This window comes from Crocuta crocuta, unplaced genomic scaffold (genome assembly GCF_008692635.1).
Source record: "Crocuta crocuta isolate KB4526 unplaced genomic scaffold, BGI_CrCroc_1.0 scaffold159, whole genome shotgun sequence".
Lineage (NCBI taxonomy): Eukaryota > Metazoa > Chordata > Mammalia > Carnivora > Hyaenidae > Crocuta > Crocuta crocuta.
Window position 1 is genome coordinate 773,743 of NW_027533263.1, and position 14,866 is coordinate 788,608.

Consider the following 14,866-nt stretch of genomic DNA (forward strand, 5'->3'; position numbering starts at 1 on the left):
TGTGAAGAGCACCCCTGGCCTTCGTCTTGAGGTCCGTCACCGCAACGCGAAAAGGGTGGCGTTTATCCTTGTGAAAAGAGACTTTAAGCTAAATATGTCTAGGCCATTCGGGTTGTAGATTCAGTGTCTCTTGGGAAGCATCTTGGTAGGAAACAGAAACCAAAAATTGTACGTAACAGGGACCAAAGGAATCCACTGTATAAAGAAAAGTGACTTAAACCAGCTTCAGACGTTTCTTGAACCCTTTGTCAAACTTTCAAAAACCCAGAGTAAATATCATACAATTCATTAGTATTTTAACGATGCAAGTACCAACGAATGTATATTCTGCTTTCAAGAAATGGATTTTTCTTCATCTAGTACCTGCTCAATGCAGGTAAAGGAATTTAATTGAAACAGATACCCAGTTTCCAAAGTGTAGGAAAGGTGTATCTCCTTCCTTGGGATGGAGCAAGGAGAAAACCTTGCCAGTGTTTATCTGAGGATCTTATCACCAGCGGTCTGGCCTCCCTGAGAATACTGGACAAAGTATTTCACTATTGCAGAAGGGCTGTCCTCGTTTCTGGTATATTGGTTTGGTATGCCCTGGACAGAACAAGATGGCAGGCTGAACCTAGGAAATCAGTAAAGAAGAACCTGGAAGGAATTGCCTGAAGAGCTGGAGCTGCCCAGGAGGTGAGTACAGCTGGTGTGCACTGGTTGAGCTAATTTGTCACTTAAATGGTGAGCTTTATTGTTGTTGCTCAGGACATTGAATGAACCATGTGACAGACCTAAATGCTTTACCACCTTCAAGAGCCAGTTTCCAGATTACATTCACCCTCTTTCCACACCAGCAGGTATTGAACTTGGATAACAAAATTCTGATCTTTGTATATCTCCTTAAAACTTCCTATATAAATTACCAGAAAAGAAACCTCAGATGATTGCCACCTACAAAATGTGAAAAGCTAAGCGTATCATCAGCTGGAACTTTGCAAATTTGCTATGCCTGGTTTAAATGTAATGACCCCACTGAACTAAGCTAAGGTGAATAATAGTGAAAAAGGCCATCTCTGAATGACTTTTCTTATGCTCCTTTACATATATAAAGGAAAGATTTAAAACCAAGAAAATGTCTTTGAAAACTGTGCTATGGAGACATAATCTTGTGCTTTGGTTTATAATGAGCAGACAAGTACTGAAAAATTTCAGAAAATTCTATTCTGTGCAATAAATACAGATTACTTTTTAGATAAATTTTTGACCCTTCCAAATATTAGTGAATTCCAGTTGTCCATCTTGTAAGTCTTCCCTTATTTAGATAAAAGATTTGTACAATGAGAATTTGATAGTCCAGGTATAAATTGTTTTGTGTGTTTAGCTTTTTGCTCCTAATTTCATACTGAATCCTTCAGTTCCCGTATCCTTCCAGTGACTACATGTTTTTTTAAGACTACATACATTTTTGGCTCTTTGGAAACTTTAGATGAGCTTTTCTTTTTGACTGAAAATAATTTTTTGCTAATTTGACTTTGCTTTTACTTTATTTTACTTCTTATAGGAAAAAAATAATTTTTTTTAAAATTTTAAAGTTGCAAACAAGCTCACACGAGAAAAGAAAACTCACAAGATTTTATGAGGCTTTTCCTTTGTTTTATATACTATTTTTTAAACGGGCTCTACACATTTTTAAATAAATATTATGGGTAAATAAGATGCACCTACCTATTCTCTACCCTTGGTAATCTTTTATTTGTTTCATTGATAAAAGTCTGCTTCTTACTTAAACTCAAGAATTTTTGTTTCTGAAGTGGTTTGGTTGCAGTTTGCTCATGCTAATAAGAACCTCATATAAATTGATGCTAATGTCAAATGATCTAAAACAGAAGATCTGGGTTGCCTGGGTGGCTCAGTTGGTTGAGCATCTGACTTGATTTCAGCTCAGGTCATGATCCTAGAGTTTGGGATTAGCCTCCAGGCTGAGCATGGAGCCTGCTTAAGTTACTGTTCCTGTGTCTCTCTCCCCCTGCTCATGCTGTCTCTCTCTATCTGTCTAAAAAAATTTAAGGGGCATCTGAGTGGCTCAGTCAGTTAAGCGTCTGCTTTCAACTCAGGTCATGATCTCACAGTTCATGGGTTTGAGTCCCGCACTGGGCTCTGTACTGACAGCTCAGAGCCTGGTGTCTGCTTCAGATTCTGTGGCTCCCTCTCTCTCTGCCCCTCCCCTGCTTTTGCTCTTTCTCTGTCTCTCAAAAATAAATAAACATTAAAAAAAAATTTTTAATAAAAAGTTAAATAGAAGATCAAACATAGAAGAGAATTTTAAGATATGTATATTTGTCATGATTTGAACATATTGATTCCCTAAGTTTTCTGCTATATTGAAAAACAATTTCTTTTTTAAGTATCATGTACATTTAATCTCTGCTTTATAGTATGTCAAAGAATTAGGAATCCTTTCAATTTATCCACAAAAATGATGAATCTGTTTGGAAAGAGAGAAAATAAGCTTATAGATGTTAAATAATTTTTCAGAAATAGATGTAATGTTTAAAAGAAGAAATGTTGCTGCTAATTAATTATAGTTGTTGTAAAAGTTTTTACTGCTTTTAAATCATATTGTCTTCTAAATGTTTCTTTTGGATTCCATGAATTGATTCTAAAGCTATTGCATAAATTTGGGGCTCAATAGCAAAAGTTGATTTTCTGAAAGATTTAAACACTAGGCAGATCATTAGTGTATCTTTACCTCAAATATATAGAAAATTGGAGCAACTCTTAAATATTCATATTTCATTGTTATAAAATTTTTCACATTTACATATTTTTAAGATATCATGTAATCTCCAGTTAAATGTATTAGCAATTGTGTTCCTGGGGCTTCCACAAAAATACAAGGTGTTTAATTCAATATAATCAACATAGAATTTTTTTCAATTGTTGATGGTATTTTTATGATGATTTTATAAAGGGAATGAAAACCTACACCATAACATTTCTATTCTTTGGAAAAATGGGAGAATGAAAAGAGTTTTGTTGTTTGCTTACTATTTGTGGAGCTTCTTAATTAGTCTGTATTAAATACTGGAGTATAATCAGTGATAATCCATTGTGACTAAAAAGCAAATATTTGGGGGCGCCTGGGTGGCTTAGTCGGTTGGGCGTCCGACTTTCACTTAGGTCATGATCTCGCGATTCATGGGTTCGAGCCCCGCGTCGGGCTCTGTGCTGACTGCCAGCTCAGAGCCTGGAGCCTGTTTCAGTCTGTGACTCCCTCTCTCTCTGACCCTCCCCTGCTCACGCTGTCTCTCTCTCTCTCTCCTGGAAATAAATAAAACATTAAAAAAAAAAAACAAATATTTGTTTATTTCAATGCATAAATTGACCATTCACTGGACTTTCTAAGGCTGTAAGTTATCAAAAAATCATCAATTCAGTCAATAAAATGTTAGATAAAGCAGTTACCTCCTAAGATGATTTTTGGAGAGAAATATGAAGGAACTATAGAAATAATTACATAAAACTTATGGAAATATTCTCCATCATTAACTTTAATATGGTAATGTTTAGCCTAATTTTGTTCATTGAATTTTTTTCCCTATGTGTATGCTTAAAATGAAGATTGGTTGTATATGCTGCTAAAATAGATGTATTATGTTAAGGTGAGAATGGCCAAATAACTGAAGCCAGTATACTTATAGGTTAAGTTCAAAAGGCATTAACACATAATATTTTTAGGATCCAAAGTATATTCAAAAATTGTGTAGTATGGAGTATTCTAACATAAATGTTCAAATGCCAAACAGTATAAAATATCAAACTTCTTTTTGACCAATTTTTATATGTACAAAGAAGCTGATTTTACAAATGGCATTGCCAAGTCCAAGCAAGATGGTGGAGAAATAGGCAGTTCCGTACTTCCGCCTGCATCTCTCAAACAAAGAAGGGCTGAAGCCAAAAGACTCTGAACCACAAGAGTCTGGGAGGAAAAGAGACGGAGTCCACTAAGAAGACAGCCTCATAGGTGTGTGATTGCAAACTAGGGAAGATAAAAACAGGCTGGGACACAGAAGCATGGAGGGGAAGGAGCCCCTCTGTGGAGAGACAAAGGAAAGTGAAAGAGCGGCTGGGGAAGCATGTAACAGTCCCTGGAGAAGAAAAAAAACTCGGCCCAGGTCAGAGAGGGTTCCTATCATTCCATCTCTAACTGCAAGGCTTTCCGGAGAGAGATCCTATCTCCAACTCCGGAGCTTTCTTTGGGCTGGGTGTCCCGGTCCCAGAAATTCCTTCCAGGATAGACGCTATGCAAGGGATGCATTTGGCATCAGGAGGAACCGATCGCCTACTCGATCCCTTGCTAGGAAGTGCCTCAGCTTGCTGAATTACATTTCAGGTGGTATCATTAATGTGCATGGCATAAGATCTGGAAACAAGCCTGGGTGCCAGACGTGGAACATGGCCCGAGGCACAGTGCAATCAGACCCAAAAGAGTGATTTGCAACACCTGGTTCAAGAAAGGACTGGGGGGGGGGTCGCCATTTTCCTCCCAACAACCATCAAGGCAGGACCTACAGTGGAGGTGAGACACACCTACACCAAATCACACCCATCTGCTCTGGGTAGCTGCTTTGTTACCAGAGCCCCGATAGATGCAGTGGAAACAGCCCCTCTCCCAAGATCAGCACTGGTGCATTGCCATGATTACTCTAGATCAATTCTTGCTATTCAGATATATTCTCCCTTATCTCATTCCTATCTCTTCCCTCCTCTGGACCGGGTATTCTGGTTATAGGTTTGCTTAAACAGGCATGTATAATGCACTCTCTTGATGCATGTTCTACACCTCTATCGTTATCTTCCTTTCTCTCTCTCTGAAATAATCAGACTATATAGTTTCTCTGGGTAACATTATCTTTGTTTGTTTGGTTTTTGGGGGGGATTTTTGGGTTTTTGTTTTTGTTTTTTTTTTGTTCTCCTTGCCTTTTGCCATATTCTCATTTTTCTCTATCTGAATTAAGCCTTTTAGTCTCTCTGCCTGGTCAATGTTCAATTTCTCTTTCTCCCCATCCCTGTCATTTCTCTTTGTATATGCTTCTCCATCAGCACTGCCTGTACCCTGCTCTTTATTTGTAGCCAGGATTTCTGGTTTTATACTTTTAGACTGTCCTTTGTCTTTTGTTGTTCTTGTTTTGTTCTCTTTTGGTTTGCTTGTTTGTTTGATTTGTTTGTGCGTTTGGGTGGTTTTGTTCCCTGTTTGTTTGTCTGCTTTCCTTTCCAGGGCTACCGCAGGAAACAAGCCAAAGTACACATGGTGGAGAATCCCAAATAAAATAACGAAAGTCTCAACAACAGAGACCAAGGGACACCATTAAAAGAACACTTCCTGAATGGACAGACCCTAGACAGTCTATGAGCCTCCTTTAATATAGCAGTACTCACAGGTGCAGAGTGCATAACAAGCTTTTAAAACTTACAGGTGAGAGAAAGCTAGCCAAAATGATGAAATGGAAGAACTCTCCTCTAAAGAAATTCCAGGAAGAAGTGACAGCTAAAGAATTGGTCAAAACAGATATAAGCAACATAACTGAACAAGAATTTAGAATAATCATAAAATTAATCACTGGGCTTGAAAAAGGCATGGAAGACACTAGAGAGATGCTATTGCTACAAAGACTATGGAGCTTAAAAACGGTTGTGATGAATTAAAAAATGCTATAAATGAGGTGCATAATAAAAAGTGGCCACTGCATGGATTGAAAAGGCAGAGAGGAGACTAGGTGAATTAGAAGACACAATTATAGAAAAAGAGGAAGCTGAGAAAAAGATAAATTGATCCAAGAGCACAAAAGGAGAATTTAAGAACTGTGTGATGCAATCAAACAGAACAATATCCGTTGAAATCCAAGAGGCACAGAGAAATCACCTCAGATGTAACTTGAATCGACCTTCTGCACAACATATCATAGTGAAACTGGCAAAGTATGAGGATAAAGAGAATTCTGAAAGCAGCTAGGGATAAAAGGGCCTAACATACAAAGGGAGACCAACCAGTTGCAGACCTATCTACTGAAACATGGCAGGCCAGAAAGGAATGGCAGGAGATCTTCAATGTGATGAACAGAAAAAATATGCAGCCAAGAATCCTTTATCCAGCAAGCCTGCCATCCAGAATAGAAGAAGAGATAAATGTTTTCCCAAACAAACAAAAATTGAAGGAATTCATCACCACTAATCCAACCCTACAAGAAATCCGAAAGGGGACTCTATGAGGAAAATGTTGCAAGGAACACAAGGTACCAGAGAAACCACTACAAGCAGGAATCCTATAGAGAACACAATGGCTCTAAACCCATATTCTTCAATAAGAACACTAAATGTAAATGGACTAAAGGTGCCAATCAAAAGACATAGGGTATCCAAATGGATTAAAAAAAAAAAAAAAAACAAGATCCATCTATATGTTACCTACAAGAGACTCATTTTAGATCTGAGGACACCTTCAGATTGAAAGTGAGGGGACGGAGAAATATCTATCATGCTACTGGAAGTCAAAAGAAAGCTGGAGTAGCTATACTTATATCAGACAAACTGGACTTTAAAGTTAAGGAAGTATCAAGAGATGAAGAAGGGCATTATATAGTAATCCCATGGTCGATCCATCAGGAAGAGCTAATAATTATAAATGTCTACGTACCAAATTCGGGAGCATCCAAATACATAAAACAATCACAAACATAAACAATCTTATGGATAATGTGCTAATAGGAAGGGACTTTAATACTCCACTTAACAGCAATGGATAGATCAACTAGACAGAATATCACTAAAGAAACAATGGACCTGAACAACACATTGGACCAGATGGATTTGACAGATATATTTAGAACTCTACATCCTGAGGCCATGGAATTCACTTTCTTCTTGAGTGCACATGGTACATTCTCCAAGATATATCACATACTGGGACATAAAGCAGCTCTCAATAAATATAAAAGAACTGGGATCATACCATGCACAATTTCAGATAACAATGCTATGAAACTTGAAATCAATCACAGGAAGAAGTCTGGAAAACTTCCAAAAACATGGAGGTTAAAGAACACCCTACTAAAGAACGAATGGGCCAATCAGGCAATTAGAGAAGAAATTTAAAAATATATGGAAACAAATGAACATGAAAATACAACAACCCAAACTCTATGGGATGCAGCAAAGGCAGTCCTAAGAGAAAAACACATTGCACTCCAGGCCTATTTCAGGAAACTAGAAAAAGTGCAAATACAAAATCTAAGAGCACTCCTAAGGGAACTAGAAGCAGAGCAGCAAGAACACCCCAAACCCAGCAGAAAAAGAGAAATAATAAAGGTCAAGGCAGAAATAAACAATATAGAATCTAAAAAAAACAGTTGAACAGATCAATGAAACCAAGAGTTGGTTTTTTGGAAAAAAAAACAAAATGGATAAACCTCTAGCCAGGCTTCTCAAAAAGAAAGAGAGCACTCAAATAGAAAATATCATTAATGAAAATGGACTGATTACAACAAACCCCTCAGAAATACAAGCAATTACAAGGAATACTATGAAAAATTATATGCCAACAAACTGGACAACTTAGAAGAAATGGACGCATTACCAAACACAGACACACTACCAAAATTCAAACAGGAAGAAATTGAAAATCTGAACAGACCCATAACTAGTGAAGATATTGAATCAGTTATCAAAAATCTCCCAATGAATAAGAACCCTAGGCCAGATGGGTTCCCTGGGGAATTCTACCAGACATTTAAATCAGAGTTAATACCCCTTCTTCTCAAGCTATTCCAAAAAATAGATATGGAAGGAAAACTTCTGGACTTATTCTACAAAGCCAGCATCACTTTCATTCAGAGACCCAGTAAATAAAGAGAACTACAGACCAACTTCCTTGATGAATACAGATGCAAAAATCCTCAACAAGATACTAGCAAATCGAATTCAACAGCATATAAAAAGAATTATCCACCAAGATAAGTGGGATTCATTCCTGAGTTACAGGGCTGGTTCAGTATTCGCAAATCAATCAATGTGATACATCACATTAACAAAAGAAAAAACCATATGATTCTGTCGATAGGTGCAGAAAAAGCATTTGACAAAATACAGCATCCCTTCTTAATAAAGACTCTAGAGAAAGTCGGGGTAGAAGGAACCTACTTAAACATCATAAAAGCCATCTATGAGAAGCCTTCAGCTAACATCATCCTCAATGGGGAAAAACTGAGAGATTTCCCCCTCTGATCAGGAACACAACAGGGATGTCCACTCTCACCCCTGTTGTTTAACATAGTGCTAGAAGTCCTAGCATCAGCAATCAGACAACAAAAGGAAATAAAAGGCATCAGAATTGGCAAAAAAGAAGTCAAACTTTCACTTTTCACAGACGACATGATACTCTACATAGAAAAACCCAACAGACTCCACCAGAAGCCTACTAGAACTGATCTATGAATTCAGCAAAGTCACAGGGTACAAAATAAATGTACAGAAATTGGTTGCATTTTTACACACCAATAATGAAGCAACAGAAAGACAAATCAAGAAACTGATCCCACTCATAACTGCACAAATAAAACATAAAATACCTAGGAATAAACCTAACCAAAGATGTAAAAGATCTACATGATGAGAACTATAGAAAACTTATGAAGGAAACTGAAGAAGACACAAAGAAATGGAAAAACATTCCATGCTCATGGATCAGAAGAATAAATATTGTTAAAATGTCATTACTGCCCAAAGAAATCTACACACTCAGTGTAATCCCAATCAAAATTGCACCAGCATTCTTCTCAAAGCTAGAACAAACAATCCTAAAATTTGTATGGAACCACAAAAGACCCCAAATAGCCAAAGTAATATTGAAGAAGAAAACCTAAGTGGGAAGCATCACAATCTCAGACTTTAGCCTCTACTACAGAGCTTTAATCATCAGGACAGTGTGGTATTGGCACAAAAACAGACAAACAGACCAATGGAATAGAATAGAGAACCCATAAATGGACCCACAAACATACAGCCAACTAATCTTTGACAAAGCAGGAAAGAGTATCCAATGGAAAAAAGACAGACTCTTTAACAGATAGTGCTGGGAGAACTGGACAGAAACATGCAAAAGCATGAAACTAGACCACTTGCTTACACGATGCACAAAAATAAACTCAAAATGGATAAAAGACCTGAATGTGAGACAGGAAACCATCAAAATCCCAGAGAAGAAAGCAAGAAACAACCTCCTTAACCTCAACTGCAGCAATTTTTTACTCGACGCATCTCCAAAGGCAAGGGAATCAAGAGCAAAAATAAACTGTTGGGACCTCAACAGAAGATAAAAAGCTTCTGCACAGCAAAGGAATCGATAAATGAAACTAATAGGCAACCTATAGAATGGGAAAAGATAGTTGCAAATGACATCAGGTAAAGGGCTAGTCTATAATCTATAAGGAACTAACCAAACTCCACACCCGAAAAACTAATAATCCAGTGAAGAAATGGGCAGAAGAGATGAACAGACACTTCTCCAAAGAGGATGGCCAACAGACACATGAAATGATGCTCAGTGTCCCTCATCATCGGGGAAATACAAATCAAAACCACACTGAGATACCAACTCACACCAGTCTGAGTGGCTAAAATGAACAAATCAGGAGACTAGATGCTGACGAGGATGTAGAGGAACAGGCACCCTCCAACACTGTAGGTGGGAATGTAAACTGGTGCAGCCCCTCTGGAAAACAGTATGGAGGTTCCTCAAAAATTAACAATAGAACTCCTCTATGACCCAGCAATAGCACTGCTAGGAATTTACCCAAGGGATACAGGAGTGCTGATGCATAGGGTGACATGTACCCCAATGTTCATAGCAACACTTTCAACAATACCCAAATCATGGAAAGAGCCTAAGTGTCCATCAACTGATGAATGGATCCAGAAGATGTGGTTTATTTATACAATGGAATACTACATGGCAGTGAGAAAGAATGAAATCTGGCCATGTGTAACAATGTGGATGGAACTCAAGGGTGTTATGCTAAGTGAAATAAGTCAAGCAGAGGACAGATATCATATATTTGCACTTATAAGTGGAACAGGAGAAACTTAACAGACTACCATGGGGCAGAGGAAGGGGAAAAAAATAGTCGGGGAGAGGGAAGGAGGCAAACCATAAGAGACTCTTAAATACTGAGAACAAACTGAGGATTGATGGGGATAGAGGAGAGGGGAAAAGGGTGATGGGCATGAAGGAGGGCACTTGTTGGGATGAGGACTGGATGTTATATGGAAACCAACTTGACAATAAACTATTAAAAAATAAATTTAAAAAATGATATTGCCATGTACCCACTCAATAAGTCCTTTTTAAATTCCCTCTCATTCCCTTTCACCTTTTTCTTTTGGGGTGCTGCTCCTTTTGCATCCATTATTTTCACCACTGGGGTAGGTCTTGTGGGTTTTGTGAAGGGTGAAAAGGGTGGCAGGCAAAGCAAGAGTTTAAAATTAAGGAGAATTTACATATAGTGCAGGTTGTCAGGAGTTTTTGTTGCAACTGTAACAAGGAATATCACAAATAATTATCAATTTTTGAATGCCACTTTCCAGTTTACAAAGCATTTTCCTATGTTCTATCTACCTGAAGCCTCAGAACAACCTTACAAATTTGCTTTGAGGTACTTAATAAAATCTTGCTTTGTTGTTTTTACTGAATCATTAGATGCAACTGTCAGTTTCTTGAGGGCATGTACTGTGTCTTGTATGTTATGAACATACACATTTATACCCCTCAGAAATAAACATTCTTAAACTGACTGCTGAGTTGTTATAAGTTTCAAGTGGAAGATTTGCTGGATTTGATGATGAAAGAGCCATTAAGACTGTAAGGAGACCAAGGAAAATCAGTGGCAAAGGGGCCAAATTAAGCAGGTTAAATGTTGAACAGGGAGAGAAGACTCTGGAATCCCCCTTGTCAGGGTTAATCCTGGGCCAGAGCCCTTCACAATCTGTCTGTAGCAATGTATTTTTTTTTTTTTAATTTGAGAGAAAGAGAGAGCGCAGGGGAGTGGCAGGGTGGAGAAAGGAAGAGAGATTGAATCTTAAGTAGGCTCTGGGATTATGGCCTGAGCTGAAATCAAGTGTCCAACACTCAACCACTGAGCCACCCAGGTGCCCCAAATTCTTCATTATTTTTAATGGCTAAATTCTTTTCTGTGGTATTTAGATATATCATAGCTATTTTTCCAATGAAGTGAATTTGCCCTAAATTTTTAGTAGTACAAGCAATCCAAATTTATAGGCATAAAATTGAACATGATGGGTATATCCTGGGTTTTTTTTTTTTTTTTTGAGAGAGAGAGTATGAGCGGGGAGAGGGACAGAGGGAGAGAGAATCTCAAGCAGGCTCCATGCTCAGCACAGAGCCCAGCTTGGGGCTCAGTCCCACGACCCCAGGATCATGAGCTGAGCTGAAATCAAGAGTGGACACTCAACTGACTGAGCCACCCAGGCACCCCACATAATAATTATATCCTAATTCTTATTACTAATTTTGTTTATTTGAATTTTCTCTTTTTTAACATACTTATTAGATAATAAAATTATTAGATTTTTCAGAAAAAGTTTTGGTTTTATCTACTCTTTTTTTCTAAATATTTTTTTCTGCTTTTGTTATTTTTCTATACCTATGGCTACTTTCTCTTGATTTATTTTTCTGCTTTCTTGAGTTGAAAGTTTAGTTCTTTTATTTTTAATCACTCTGAGTTAAAAATAAAAACATTTAATGTTATGAAATTTCCCCCTTAAATGTAGTCGTGGTTGCATCTCACAGATATATAAACTTTTCGTTGCCATTTATTGTCATAAGTCTGTATTTTCTGTTTTTATTCTCTCTTTGAAGCTAAATATTTAGAATTTAAAATTTATCTGTGGCTAGATGTCTTTATTTTGTATCATTAATTTCCATTTTGATAGCATTGTGATAAAAAATGGTTCTAAAGGGGAAATGAGCAGAAAAGAAATTAGGAACAAAATTGAGGCAGGGGAAGATAAGCATGAGACATAGCATTAATGAGCAGAGGAAAATAAAACAAGGCACATCAAGAAGAGGAGGTATAGGGGCGCCTGGGTGGCTTAGTCGGTTAAGCGTCCGACTTTCGCTTAGGTCATGATCTCGCGGTTCGTGGGTTCGAGCCCCGCATCGGGCTCTGTGCTGACTGCCAGCTCAGAGCTTGGGTCCTATTTCAGAGTCTGTATCTCCCTCTCTCTCTGACCCTCCCCTGCTCACGCTGTCTCTTTCTCTCTCTCCTAGAAATAAATAAAAATATTAAAAAAAAAAAAAAAAGAGGAGGTATAAAAGTGCCCAAGGCAAAGCAGAGGACTAAGTTTGAGAGTTCCTGGCATGGCAGTAGGTTTGGATTGTTGAGTAGGCTACATGATGCAAGATAGTGTTAAGAGACTATATCAGAAAGATATAGGGAGGGAGTGTATGGGAAGAGATGCCCAGGAAAGACAGTCCTCCAAGAGAATCCAGCTGCTCCTTGGTGGTGCATGGAAGCCCAGCGAGAAATGTCTTACCTGATATGTTCTGATGGTTTAAGTGTTAATACTTAAGACAATAACCATTTTCCAGCATCATCCCTTGATCTTTTAGCTTCTTGGGTGCATTTAATTATTTCCGTATCTTCTGTTAAATTGGAGAAATGGACTTCAACACAGAAAATCAGCCAGGAACTCGAACTGAAGAGCCCATCCCACTTGTGTTATTTTCTTCATTTGAGTCATTTTTGAGTTCCTATTATGACCAGTACTGTGCCAAATGATATGCACATCAGCTTCTAAATATCTACCTTATTTTCAGCCCATGTATTTATGCCAGTTCCTTTTGATGAACAGAAAGCAGCTGCTCCCATTTGAGAAAGAGTGACTGGCCGAGGTAACAGTTACTGCCAAGCCAGAAGAAAATTCCATATCTACCTACCATCTACCTACAGTACCATAGTCACCAGGGGAGCAGAAAAGGAGATGGATTCCCTGAGCCACTCTAATTATTTCTTTCATTGAGGGGTTTAATTAATGAAGCTACCCAGAAATGTCATAGCCATCATGAGTCCCTAAGGAGGCCTGGTATTTAGTAGCGACCAGCAGAACTCTTGAGCCAAGCTGCCTAGGTTTGAATTTTGGCTGTATTATTTGTTAGATTATGTCCTTGGGCAAGTTAGTTAAACTCTTTTGTCTTGGTTTTTCTGATCTGTAAATGAGGATTATAATAGTTCTTTCCTCATTAATTTTGTCTGAGGATTAAATGTGTTAATACTTGGGACGCCTGGGTGGCTTAGTCGGTTAAGCGTCCGACTTTCACTTAGGTCATGATCTCGCGGTTGGTGGGTTTGAGCCCTGCATCGGACTCTGTGCTGACTGCCAGCTCAGAGCCTGGAGCCTGTTTCAGTCTGTGACTCCCTCTCTCTCTGACCCTCCCCTGCTCACGCTGTCTCTCTCTCTCCTAGAAATAAATAAATAAATAAATAACATTTAAAAAAATGTGTTAGTACTTAGAACAGTGCCTAACACATATTAAGCACTCAGTAAAAACTCTTATTGTTATTCCAGAATGCAGGTGCCCTCACCACCGCAGTCATGGAGTGCAGTCCTGCAGAGAGAATGAAGCTACCAAAGAGAACACAGATACAGGATGCTCAAGTTAAATAAGACCACAGCATCACGAAGTCCTTTTCATTAGAAAGTTAAAGAGACACCCAGAAAGCTACAAAGCAAATTGGAGAGATGCCAAGACTTCAATAGAAATCACTAATAGAGGAGATTTCATGACTCTTCTTTGAGCGAGTGCAAAAGCATAAAGCAAAGAACTGTGATGAACACCAGGAGTCCTGAAGTAGAATAGGACTCATAGCAGGACGAGAACAATATATGTCATCCAGAAGAGGGTCCAGAAAAAATACAGATTATTCTCAGCCACACTACATGGATTTATCATTAGTTCTTTAGTAAGGAAGAACAAGAAATCAATAGCAGACCCATTCTAAAATCTTAACTATAAAGATCTCATTATACTATGGATTTAGTCATTCATTTAAAAAAAATCTTTATAACATCGTAAGCAAACTAGGCTTGGTGCTAGACATTGGAGACATATGATTAACAAGATAAATATAGACCCTGCCCACATGGAGTTTATGATCCAATGGGAGAGACTGACTTAAGTAATCACACAAATGTCATCTCAGGTTTGGATAAGTGCTCCAAAGAAATACAAAGTGGCCAGTGAAGATATTGAGGGTTTGTAGATTTGAGGGTCAGACAAATTTCTGAGAGAGCAACAGTAATGCCATTCCTTGAAGGATAAGGAGGCATTACTGGGGAAAGAACAGCAGCTGATGGTGCTGGGGAATACAAGCTTGAAGGCTCTGGGGTGGAGAACGAGGGTGTGAGCTGGGATGCCTGTGCAAGGAGGGCCATCAGTGGGATGGAGAATCTGCATGGTGAAAGGCCAGATCCCCAGGCCATGTGGGCCATATTAGCATCTTGGTTTTTTCCCCAAATACAGGGCTTTAGGCATACACAATTCACATTGATGTATTCAGATTTGTGTTTTAATGGATCGTTCCAGTTGTGGTATGGAACACAGGTTTGAGGGACTAGAATGGAAAAGGGAAGTCCATTTGGGAGGCATTTGACCTGACCATTAGATTCAAGACTGTGGTGAGCACAGCCACAAATACAAAGAGTCCTTTCCTGTGTCAGGCCCTAGATGTCTCATATCTCTCTAGGTACTCTGTATGCTACAGAGTGGCTCCCAAATCATATGAGTCCATCTGAAGTGGAGTTCCTCAAGCAG

General features: G+C 38.5%; 1 long non-coding RNA gene across 1 annotated transcript; it reads left to right on the plus strand.

Annotated features, from left to right (window-relative positions):
- Positions 1 to 417: 417 nt before the first annotated feature.
- LOC144217896 (uncharacterized) lies at positions 418 to 14,086 on the plus strand. The gene is made up of 2 exons (XR_013330981.1): positions 418 to 675; positions 13,621 to 14,086. It is a non-coding gene; the product is annotated as an uncharacterized LOC144217896 (long non-coding RNA).
- Positions 14,087 to 14,866: the final 780 nt, after the last annotated feature.